Source organism: Chrysoperla carnea, chromosome X, assembly GCF_905475395.1.
Source record: "Chrysoperla carnea chromosome X, inChrCarn1.1, whole genome shotgun sequence".
Classification (NCBI taxonomy): domain Eukaryota; kingdom Metazoa; phylum Arthropoda; class Insecta; order Neuroptera; family Chrysopidae; genus Chrysoperla; species Chrysoperla carnea.
The window spans coordinates 23,448,627-23,459,932 of NC_058342.1; the positions used below are offsets into that span (position 1 = coordinate 23,448,627).

Consider the following 11,306-nt stretch of genomic DNA (forward strand, 5'->3'; position numbering starts at 1 on the left):
TAAGTGGTACATTCGTGAGTATATTTTTCGTCAAACCCAGGCATAATAAGGTTGAAAATAAGGGGTGAATTACGGAATTTGATAAAGAAAGATAAGGTTAAAACACAAAAAAACTTGCTAGAATAATAATTTATAAGATATCAATCATAAATCATAAAAATAAGCATGTTTTTCAAATTGTATATCATACGCCATCTATTAACAGTAACGCCATCAATGTATAGAATCCTTTATCTGTTACACGCTGTAACATCCTGTAATGTTATATAACTAACAAAATAAGCTGTTTTATATACAAAGATAATTCCTTTTTAATAAAATAGGTACATTGTTTATTATCTCTTTCGTAACTTTTAATGTTTCTTTTTGCATCTTAGAAAAATCTTCAACTACTTTTTTTTCATCCATGTACATATTAGTGTCACAAAATAAAAAATAAGACAAGTGAAAACAAACAATTGACTGAGTTAATTGTTGAAATACCATGTATAGACAGTGTTGATTATTCTATCAAATTACACATACATACATGTCACACACATATTTAACTGATATTCCCATAAAATACGTAATATACAATTTACGCATAATTTGCGCTCTCACGGGTAAACAGTGATGTTTACGAAAAAATATTTCAAACAAAAGTTGTTTGTTTTTTTATAAGGAACATTTTTTACATTTAAACTTTTGTTCTATCTCTAACGGTTTACAAGATGGGTCCTACAGACCCAAGACCCACTTGACCTATGATGCTCATTTACGAACTCGACCTCGTTTTTGAGTAATCGTTATGACAGATGGACAGACAGACATTCAACCGCAAATTAACTAATTAGATGATTTTATGAACACCTATACCAAAATTTTGTTCACAGTATATTTTTAAGCGTTGCAAACTTGGGACTAAACTTAGTATACCTACCTTGGTATATTTCATATACATGGTATAAAAACGGATTTCTAGAACTAGATTTTGACTGCAATACCAACTTTTTAATAAATATTCATTAAAGATCAATCAATTTAATGTGGGAAAATTTATGAAAATGAAGTCAAGATCAAAGATCATTTAATATTTTCCTAATTTCCGAGAACAAACAAGTCAATACTATATCAAGTCAAGTCAATATCCTGCAGGAATTATTGCAATTTTACTTATTTTAAATCAAAATATATTTTCATTTATGTTCATTGATAAATATGTTTCAAACAATCACTCGTAAAAATTTGCAAAAAATCCTTCAATATTTTAAATGAATTTTAAAAGCAAATTGATTGAAATGTAAAAAGTTCCAAGTCAATTATTGAAGATTTATTCATTGTACTATTTATTTTGTTGTATCAAAATTAAAATCATTGATCCAATTCAAATTTAGTGGACTCAACTCCACCTAAAACTAAACTTCAATTCTCTCGCACAGTTGGTTTAAAAGAAGCTACATAGTTACTTTGATTCCAACAGACTTGTGTGAATCATAATTCTATTGACTCAACTTCAAATTTGTCAACTTCGCGCGGAGTTATCATGATTTCATAAATTTTTTTCAATGTATAAACAAATTTGACCGAGACCCAATTTCCATTAAATTAATTAATTCCTGCAAATTCGGCTGCAAATTATCTAAACTTGAAAGACAAATACAATTAGATAAGTATCTTAAATAGCAAATCCCTAAATAATATCATGATGAAATCATAAGCTTATAATTTGTAGATATTAATAAGTTCAAAGGACAAAATTGAAAGCATTTCTATTGCATATTAATATTTGTCAGTTAGCATTATATATTTTACTATTCATCTATTATGTATGGAAGTCGTTTGAGAATAAAAGATGATATTTTATAGATTTCTAACAATTTATTTAAAATGTTTTCCCTCGATTTTATTTTTTTCAAAACTGTAATTTTAATTTGCAAAAAGTGCGTTCAAATTTAAAAAATAAACACACAGATTTTCAAAAAAATCTTTTTTTTTTCAACTGCAGGATATTTTTGATAAATTTTGATTTCTTTCAGGTCAATTTTTCTTGCAAAACCCAATTAAAATCGGAAATTTGATTAATTGAAGGGATTTTTAGAGATGATACGATTCCTTGAAATTGAATTGGATTATACCAGGGACGTTACTAACTCCTGAATTGTCAGTTTACCAATTTTACCTTTTTTTGATCCTCCGAGTACATTTTCGCATTTCTTCTTCTGTTTCCCGCAGAAACTATTTCGGTTAATTTGTTACGATAAGACAAATTCCAAGTCTGTGAGATTTCTTTTTTAGTCAGCATCCTCCCTATAAGCCTTCTGAATTCCTCTAATTTGCGAGCTTTGCAAGAAAATCGGATGTTTTCTATGCCAGTGTGCTACCAGTTTCAGTGGAAAAAAATCTATAAGAAGTAGTTGGAAAAAGCTACTTGGTGTCAATTCATTGACAATGAGCGACAGATAGGAGTTGCCCCTACCTGACTCGTAAAGACTCGTTACATTACTCCCACCTGGATCGTTACTCCCATCTGGATCTCGCCTCTCCGTACTGCCCATCGTTGACTCTTCAACTAATCTAATTTTTTTATATGATAAAAGAACCTCATTAGTCTTGAAATAGTATAGTTATTTTTACTCCCTTTCTGTTAACTCGTAGTGTCTGCGTGTCTTCCAATTCCCGTGATCCAATCGAGCTGACACTTTGCAGACAAACTCGTGGCAACGATAAAAGTTTTAAAATTTTTTTGTTGTTGACATGAAACTCGAAAAATAATTATGATCGATACAAATGCTATAAGTGAAAAATGTTGGGTGTGTAGGCGCACATCTTACGCAGACATCAAACTTAACCTAGGTTTTTAAGCTCAATGAAAAGCTCACTCTACTTCAAACCTGGTAATCGATAGATGAACACTTTCAATTAGAAAAATGTTCTTGATTAAAAAAGTAACATTTTTTGCCAAACCGTACAGTTAAGGCAAAAACTAACTTTTTTCTTATCAAAATTGTTATTTCAAATAATTGTCTCTGCGAAATCGAGACACTCTTCGTTTTCGATTGTATTTTTCTATAGAGACCATTTTTCTTTGAATAAACAAATAAAAAGGTAAATTTTTGCTATCAATTACATGCCTTAACTTATTCGGTTTACAAAAACAAATGTTTTTGTATTTATAAAGAACAACTTTCTAATTTAAAGCGTTCTTTCAATGTTTGTCAGTTATGAATAAGGAAGAGGGGTTAATTGAACCTGAAAGCTTAGATCGAATTCGATGCCGATATAAGATTTGAAGCATTTCTGTATATTGGTCGCTGTAGATGGCTGCAATGATAATTGGTCGCTATAACCGATGTGTCCTCTAATCCGATATTGTTATAAGCGGTATATTCACATAATATGTACTTATATATTTGAATTCAGTTTGTACCTAATCAATTGGTCGTAATAAACCAACCAATTTTTACTGTATTTATCAAGATTTTTCTATTGAAAATTGAATATTCTCATAAATAATTCTACATTCCCATTTCAAAGTTGAGAAAACAAGAAAAATGAAAACTTTTTTCTTGTTAAAAGAAATAAATAGTGAAATAAGTGACCATAAATTTTTCTACCATTTCTTGGAATTTTCCCACAAAATATTTTTGCTAACAAAATTTATGAACAATGTTCCATTTGACCGTTTTATATGTCATTATATTTTAAGGTTGTTATAAATATAAAAAAAAAATAACATTTCTTTTTTAAAAGGTAAATATTATTAATACACAATAATAAAAATAAACTTAAGAGCTCCAACACTAGAGTCATATTTCCACCTGATTTAATAGGTTCATCCTGTTAGAAACTTTTAATTTAAATAGGAATTATGTCTTTACCAGTTTTTAACAGTGGCGGATCCACCCATATGAGCATGATGGACATGCCCATCATCTACAAAAGGCGCAAATATATGTTTTTTCATGCCAAAACTCATTATTTGACAATAATTATCCCACCAAAAACATTCTGTAAAAAACTAGCAAAGTCTCGTTGGAGCTGCTTGTTTATCTCTAAAAAGTAGTGACATCTAGACGAAGTCGTGCCAAGTCTTAAGTTCCTTCTTGCGATTTCTTTATTATTAGAGTTAATGTTGTGTGACTTGGCCGTGGACGTTGACGTGGTCTCAGATTGGTGCAATGGTGTCATGGAGCACCTGGTTTGTACCCTTGTCAGTGCTGGATTACCCATTAGGCCGGACTAGGCCATGGCCTAGGGCCCCCGACGGGTAGGGGCCCCCACGAAAATCTGATATGATTATTTTTGAACAAAAATTTTCAATTTCAAGTTATTTTTTTTCAAATTTCGAAAAAATTTCTTTTCAACCAATTTATTTCATGATAATATGTATTTTGAAACTCAAAATATTCAAAATAACGATTAATTTTACAATTATTCAAAAAAGGGGGGCCCCCAAAATTTTATTGGCCTAGGGCCCCCGATGGGCTTAATCCGGCACTGACCCTTGTGTACCCTTCAATGGCTACGTCACACAACATTACCTATAATAATAAAGAAATCGCAGTAAGGAACCTTAGACTTGGCACGACTTTGTCTAGATTTCATTACTTTTTAGAGATAAACAAGCAGCTCCATTGCTTGAGACTTAGCTATTTTTTTACAGAATGTTTTTGGTGGGATTTCACTTCTTTTAGTAGAAACGTGGGTATATTGATTTTTTTTCTTATTTGACACAGTTTTGGGGATGCCCAAAAGTAGCGTGGAAACAAATTTGTAATTTGTATTACTATCTATTTATACTAGACATCTTCAAAACAGTGCATACATCTATATTTGATACAGTGCATAAGTCTATAGTTTCGGGGAACATATGACTAAAAAGCTTTGTGAAAGCTTCACAGTTGACAGATAATATTTTGATATGAAATATAAGATACGGCATGTTTATCAATAAATGACCTTGGGTACATTTTCCTTAAACTTATTAAAGTTAATTGAATCAATACCGATATTTATCGTTTGAGGTGTATATTGAAACAGTTATATTGAAGGACATTTTAAAAATCTAATTTTTTTCTAAGATCCGCCAATTTATTTTGCTGATGCATGGTTTTCCTAAAACCATAGTTGGTTTCAGCAATCTTTTTTATTTTTATTAGCCCATATTTCATTCCAACTTCTCAATTGTACGTTCTTTCAATGCTGTTATGTTATTAGCTCAGTTGATTAAGGCGTAACCAATTCCGTCCGCGGTATACTTAGGGTAACGGGTTCGATTCCCGCCGTCACCACAAAAATTAATTTAATTAATAGTTGTGATGAGCTGGTGTAGTGCATGGTATATGCATGAAGGAGGTGTACTAAGCCTCTGAAATTGAGAAGCTGATAAATGAAATTATCAGCGGAAAGGTGGTAAAACACATATATGGTATCATAATGGGCTTTACAGCCTATGTGTGTCCTTCGTGGACAACAAATATAACCTAACCTAACCTACCTTATCATAAAATCGTTTTACTTAAATATATCGCATTTATAAAGAAAATTCCGTATTTTTGTTTACAAAATTTTTTGGCAAAACGTTAGCTTTCGGAGGAAATGTGACTTAAAAATATGTCATAATTCCGTTAAATCGAAAGAAAATACGCTTAAAGTTTATCAATAATTAGCGTGTTATCTTTCGAAATGCAATAATGGCATATTTTAAAGTCGCATTTTCTTCGAAAGCTGACGATTTTCGAAAAAATGGTTCAGATGAAAAATGTTATTTTTTTTATGAGAATCGACTTTCTAATTTAAAGTGTTATTCAATCTCTTGCCGTGTAGAATCTTAATTCGCTATTAAAGCAACTCGAAGAACTAGGTCTAATCTGATTTCAGAACATGATGTCCTCCATCAAATTTTCCAACTTTTGTTTAGGTTGTTTTTTGATTGGTTAACTACAAAACGACATATTTAGGTGTATAGAGATTAAAATAACCTACCCTGTATGTCTGATATTGACTGTAATTACCATTTCATAAAATCGTTTTTCCTAAATGTATCGCATTTATAAATTTATAAAGAAAACCCCTGTATATGTATATTATACATAAAAAAAAGGAAAATTGAAGATAATTAAAATTAGTAAGATTGAAGTTTTCATATTATTAAAATATCTTCGTTTTTTACATTCTCTTAATGTACAATGTCCGCCACCAAACTCGACACTATACAGGCAAATAATATGAGCATGTTAGTAGCAACGAATGGAAATTTTTTTAACAAAACATGTCAAAATTGTCGTCACATGGAGACAAAACTCATGATCTTAGTGATGGAACGCCACTGCTCACGAGTTTACCTTCAGTACATCTGATATCCCTAAATCTCTATATACATAAACGTTAAAGTAAGGAAAGTATATATTATAAATTTGAAAGTAAGGATGTTTGTGTGTTTTTACAACAATAAAATGGCTCATACATCAGAATAACACATGAGCTATAATTTATCAAGATATATTTTTTTTTTTAAATTTTAACAAATAAATTTAATCTGATATTTAAAAATAATAAATATAAAACAATACATGGACATCTTTTCTGGTATACTCAATGAATTATGACTATTTTATTTACAAAAATTTAAAACTGTATCTACATATATTTTACCAATTTAGATAGAGCAAAATCAAATTTTTTGGGTTCTGATGACTTCATAAAATTAAAAAATTCGATTTTTTTGATAACACAGGCAAATTTTATCGGATCTTTTTGTAATTTTTTTTGAAATCCACTACTTTTGGGTCATTCTTTTCAGCTTTGATGCCAGTCTTTCGCTAGCTATCGAGTATGTGCTTCATTCCGGGACTTGGACTCCACATTCTTGAAACCTATTAGAGCTAGGATAATTTTAATCACAAAATTTGAAAAGTATAACCCAAATTTAGTAGGATTACATACTTAGTTTATCAAAATTTGGATGTGATAAAGCAAAATGAAATACATATTTTGGATTCTGATGACGTCATAAAGTTAAAAAATTTGAAATTTTTGATAATACAGTAAAATTTGATCCGATCTTATTGGAATTTATTTTGAAACCCATTAATTTTTGATCATTCTTTTCAACTGTGATGTAATTTTTTTGTTAGCTATTTCATATGTGATTAATTTCGGGACCAGGACTTCACATTCTTGCAACCTATTAGAGCTAGGTTAATTTCGATAACATATTTGAGAAGTATGGCCCAAATTTAGTAGAATTACATACTTGTTTTATCAAAATTGGATAAAATATGAAATTAAATTTTTTGGATTCTTATGACGTCATAAAGTTAAAAAATTCTATTTATTTTATAGCATAGGAAAATTAGATCCGATTTTTTTGAAACTCACAAATTTTTGATGATTCTTTTCCGCTGTCATGCAGCTTTTCGCTAGAAATCCATAAAATTGAAGGAAAGTGACGGCTATAACACGGTAATGTTGGTTTTAGAGTTAAAATTGCACAGCAAAGCGGGCGGGTATCTGCTAGTGTCTAATATTTACTAAAATTAATATCACGATAACTATTTATCTAAAAGGAATGATGTTAATGTGTTCGTCTATTTCTGCTGCATCTCATGGAGAGAAATAAGAATATGAAACTCGTGCATGCCCTTTTCTTATGGTTCGAAGAAAATCTGCTCTTTATGAAAAAATTTTTTATTGACAATGTTGTAACTTTAAGATATTTGTTATTCTTACGACATTTTATTCATTGCGTAAAATTTTTTTTATTGAAATAATAGTGTTTTAAGGGAAATAAATAATATACCTGCAATTCAAACGATGTACATAATTTATTATTTAAAAAAAAATTTAGTGTTGTATTGAAAATTTCTGATTCAGGAGTTGATTCAATTCGAATAAATGACGAAGCTCTCAAAAAATGTCAAAGTTATTATCATGTTGAGCTATTAGGAAATTGGGGTACAGAAAATGAATATTTAAGCCGTTAGCAATCGCGTTATGGGCATTTGAGTTCATTGCTGAAACTCAATTTAAAACATAAATAACTTTTATTTTTGAAATGGTAAATGTGGTTGAAACTTTTTTCTATCATCATATATAATTTTATCAATTTTTAAATTAAAAATTTTTCAGACTTTTTCAACCTATCTACAGTTTTTTTAATATATTTTTTTTTCAAGTCCTTCAGTAATTGTGAGAATTTTTCTCATCACGTAAGTAAATATGCAAACAAAAAATTTCAATTTCGGAAACTTTCAGGCCTGTTCGTGTACTTTCGTTTTAGTTTAATATAAAAAAACTTGTGATTGAAATACGAAGAAATAAGTTAAAATGAGTTTCCCTGCTTTAATATTTTCACTCTCAAACATCATTCAATAATCACGTAATCAAACTATTTTTAATTAGCAATATTGCATTAAAAAATTAATTTTTATCAACTTTATAAGCCACGATACAAGTCACTTTTGCAATTTTATATAACACCTATAATACCTCTTACTTAGATGCATTGCTTAACGCATGTACTCTGTCATACTCGTGATATTTATATGCCTAGATGTAAATCGAACATTCTGTATATTGCATTTACTGTTATGTATAGCCAACCAATATCGTTACATTACGTGTGACCTTATTAGCTTTGAAAGTGTTACATTTCCAAAAGAATTGTCAATTTTGCAATATTTAACATATTTGTTTCTTTTTTTTTTCCAAATTGGTGTACACAATAACAGATTCTTTGTTGATCTTGTTTAAGTTATTAGCCCTATTTTTGCATGCGCACTTATCAGAGCCTCAGCAATGCTTCGGGTGGCTTTAAGCTGGTATCCTACAGCGTTACCAACCCTACGGATTTTCCGTAGATCTTCGGAATTTTTTATCGTTTACGGAACTACGGAATTTAATTACCATGTAAATTATTTTTTTTGTACTTCACAGTCCTTTCAGAACAAAAAGTTTTTTTTAGACTTAACAAGATAAACATTATTTATTTGTCTAGTATTCGTCTAGCCAATGCTTCAAAATTTTCCAGCATAAAATTTGTAACATAATTCTTTTGGTATAAATATCCACAAAAATTTGTATAGCCTGTTTAAATGTCAAAGTTTACTAATTTTAGGTCCAAGTTTGTAACGTTTAGAAATATTGATGATACGAGCAAAAATTTCTAATAGGTTCATATACAGGTATATTGTTCATTACTTTTAATAGAGTACTGAAAGATCCAAACGTTGTCGAATATAGATTTAACCTAGTAAAAAAATACATCCCTGGCGGGGATCGAACCCACGACCTTTGGATTAGAAGTCCAACGCGCTATCCTCTGCGCCACAGGGACTATGTCGGTAAATTTACTCTTTTGGTATTGTTGGTCGTCTAAATCGATAATACAGTAAAACCTGGTTAAATTAAATATCAAAGGATCTGCAAGTTTGTCTCACTTTTAAAGGTATTCCGCTTACCAAATGTCTCAGATTTCCAGGTATAAAGAAATATTTGTCTCATTTACAGAGGGTTCTATTAATATAGAGGTCAGAAAACAGGGTATTTCAGTTATAGAGGTGCGATTATTAAAAAAATAAAAAATTACAAAAATTATGAATATCAAGCCTTCGTGCGAAATCTTGGGCCTTTTCTTTAATCATCGGCCCATTTACCGGTAACGTTTTTGGAAGTTCCTTGACCCAAGTTAGCAAACACTGTTCAAGATAAGAATTTTCTGATAAATGTAGTTTTCCTTGTCCTTCAGAACATTGTGATGGAATTTTATCGTTATTCTGAATTATTCTACAAAGAGTAGATTTTGGTACATTAAATTCGACGGATATTAACTTCAATTTTTCACGTATTGATAACGATTTGAAACTTCGTTTCGCCATTTGTCAAATAAACATCCATTTGATGGCAAGGCAAAACTAAATGAAGATCATTGAAGTTCAAAATTAGTTAAGTGCGGAATTTGTGGGTAGAATAAGAATAAGTAAGTAAATAAACAAAACAATGTTATCACAGTTCTCAGTTACAGAGGTTAATCGATATAAGATTCACTCTCAGTGTTATAGAAGTAACTATGACTTAGTTAGAGAGGTAATTCAGTGCCAATGTGTTGGGATCTCAGCATGAGTTCCAGTTATTGGGGTTTCTCACTTATCCAGGTCCCACTTAACCAAATTCCACTGTATATCATTATTTTCAGTTCAAAACACATTATGAATAAGATTTTATGAAAACTAGACTGAAACAATTAACCACCAACTCCTAAAACTTATTTTTAGCGGATCAAACCTTTAAACCTTACCTGTCTTAACATAGGAAAAACGTCCTCGCTTTATTCTACAATATATTTTATTTTATAACAACTGTACATTTCTACTTTGACTATTGTACTCTATAAAAACTTTTCTAACAGCGAAGTTTTCTTTTATATGTACTCCACATTTGAGATCATTAAATATAATTTCCTGGAATGATACCCGATGAATCAAAAAGTCTAATCAAGTTGAACGGATACTTTTCTTAAATCATTTGTTTACTTTTATCTGCATTTTATTTTACTTCAAAAAAAAACTCAGTCAGCAGCAGTTATAACGGTCAGGATCCATATTATTGGGAAGCTTTGAGACGGACTATATTTTAATGGACCCCGACTGTTAAAGTTGCTATGTAAACTACTGGACTTTTAATACCATGTATATGAAATATATCAAGGTATACTAAGTTTAGTCCCAAGTTTTTAACGCTTAAAAATATGCATGCTACGAACAAAATTTTGATGCAGGTGTTCATAAAATCATCTAATTTGTCCATTTTTTATTTTCTGTCTTTGGACACGATACTCAAGATCAAAAAGAGGTATCAAGCTCAAAGTTTTATAGCATGCTTAGGACTTAAAAAGTAGGGTCGATTGCGTAAATAAGCGAAATACGTCAACTAGGTCTTGGGTCCGTAGGAACTCATCTTGTAAACCGCTAGAGATAGAACCAAAGTTTAAATGTAAAAAATGTTCCTTATAAAAACATAAACAACTTTTGTTCGAAACATTTTTTTGTAAATATCACTGCTTACCCGTCAGGGCGAGAATCGAATAAATTAAATTTATACGTTTCATATTATTATGTATGTGTTTGTTTGTTTATAGCATATATTATATCCACTGAAAAAGTGAGAAGAACTATTATTACTTTGTAGATAAGAGTGACTATCGTTATTTACTTACAATCAACACTGTCTTTACATGGTATTTCAACAATTAACTCAGTCAATTGTTTGTTTTCACTTGTTAAATTTATTTTATATTTTGTGCTTAGAAGTACTTTTGTACTTAG

General features: G+C 30.2%; 1 non-coding gene across 1 annotated transcript; it reads right to left on the minus strand.

The window, feature by feature from the left end:
• Positions 1-9,246: 9,246 nt before the first annotated feature.
• Positions 9,247-9,319, minus strand: Trnar-ucu. The gene has a single exon. It is a non-coding gene; the product is annotated as a tRNA-Arg (tRNA).
• Between the last annotated feature and the right edge of the window lie 1,987 nt (positions 9,320-11,306).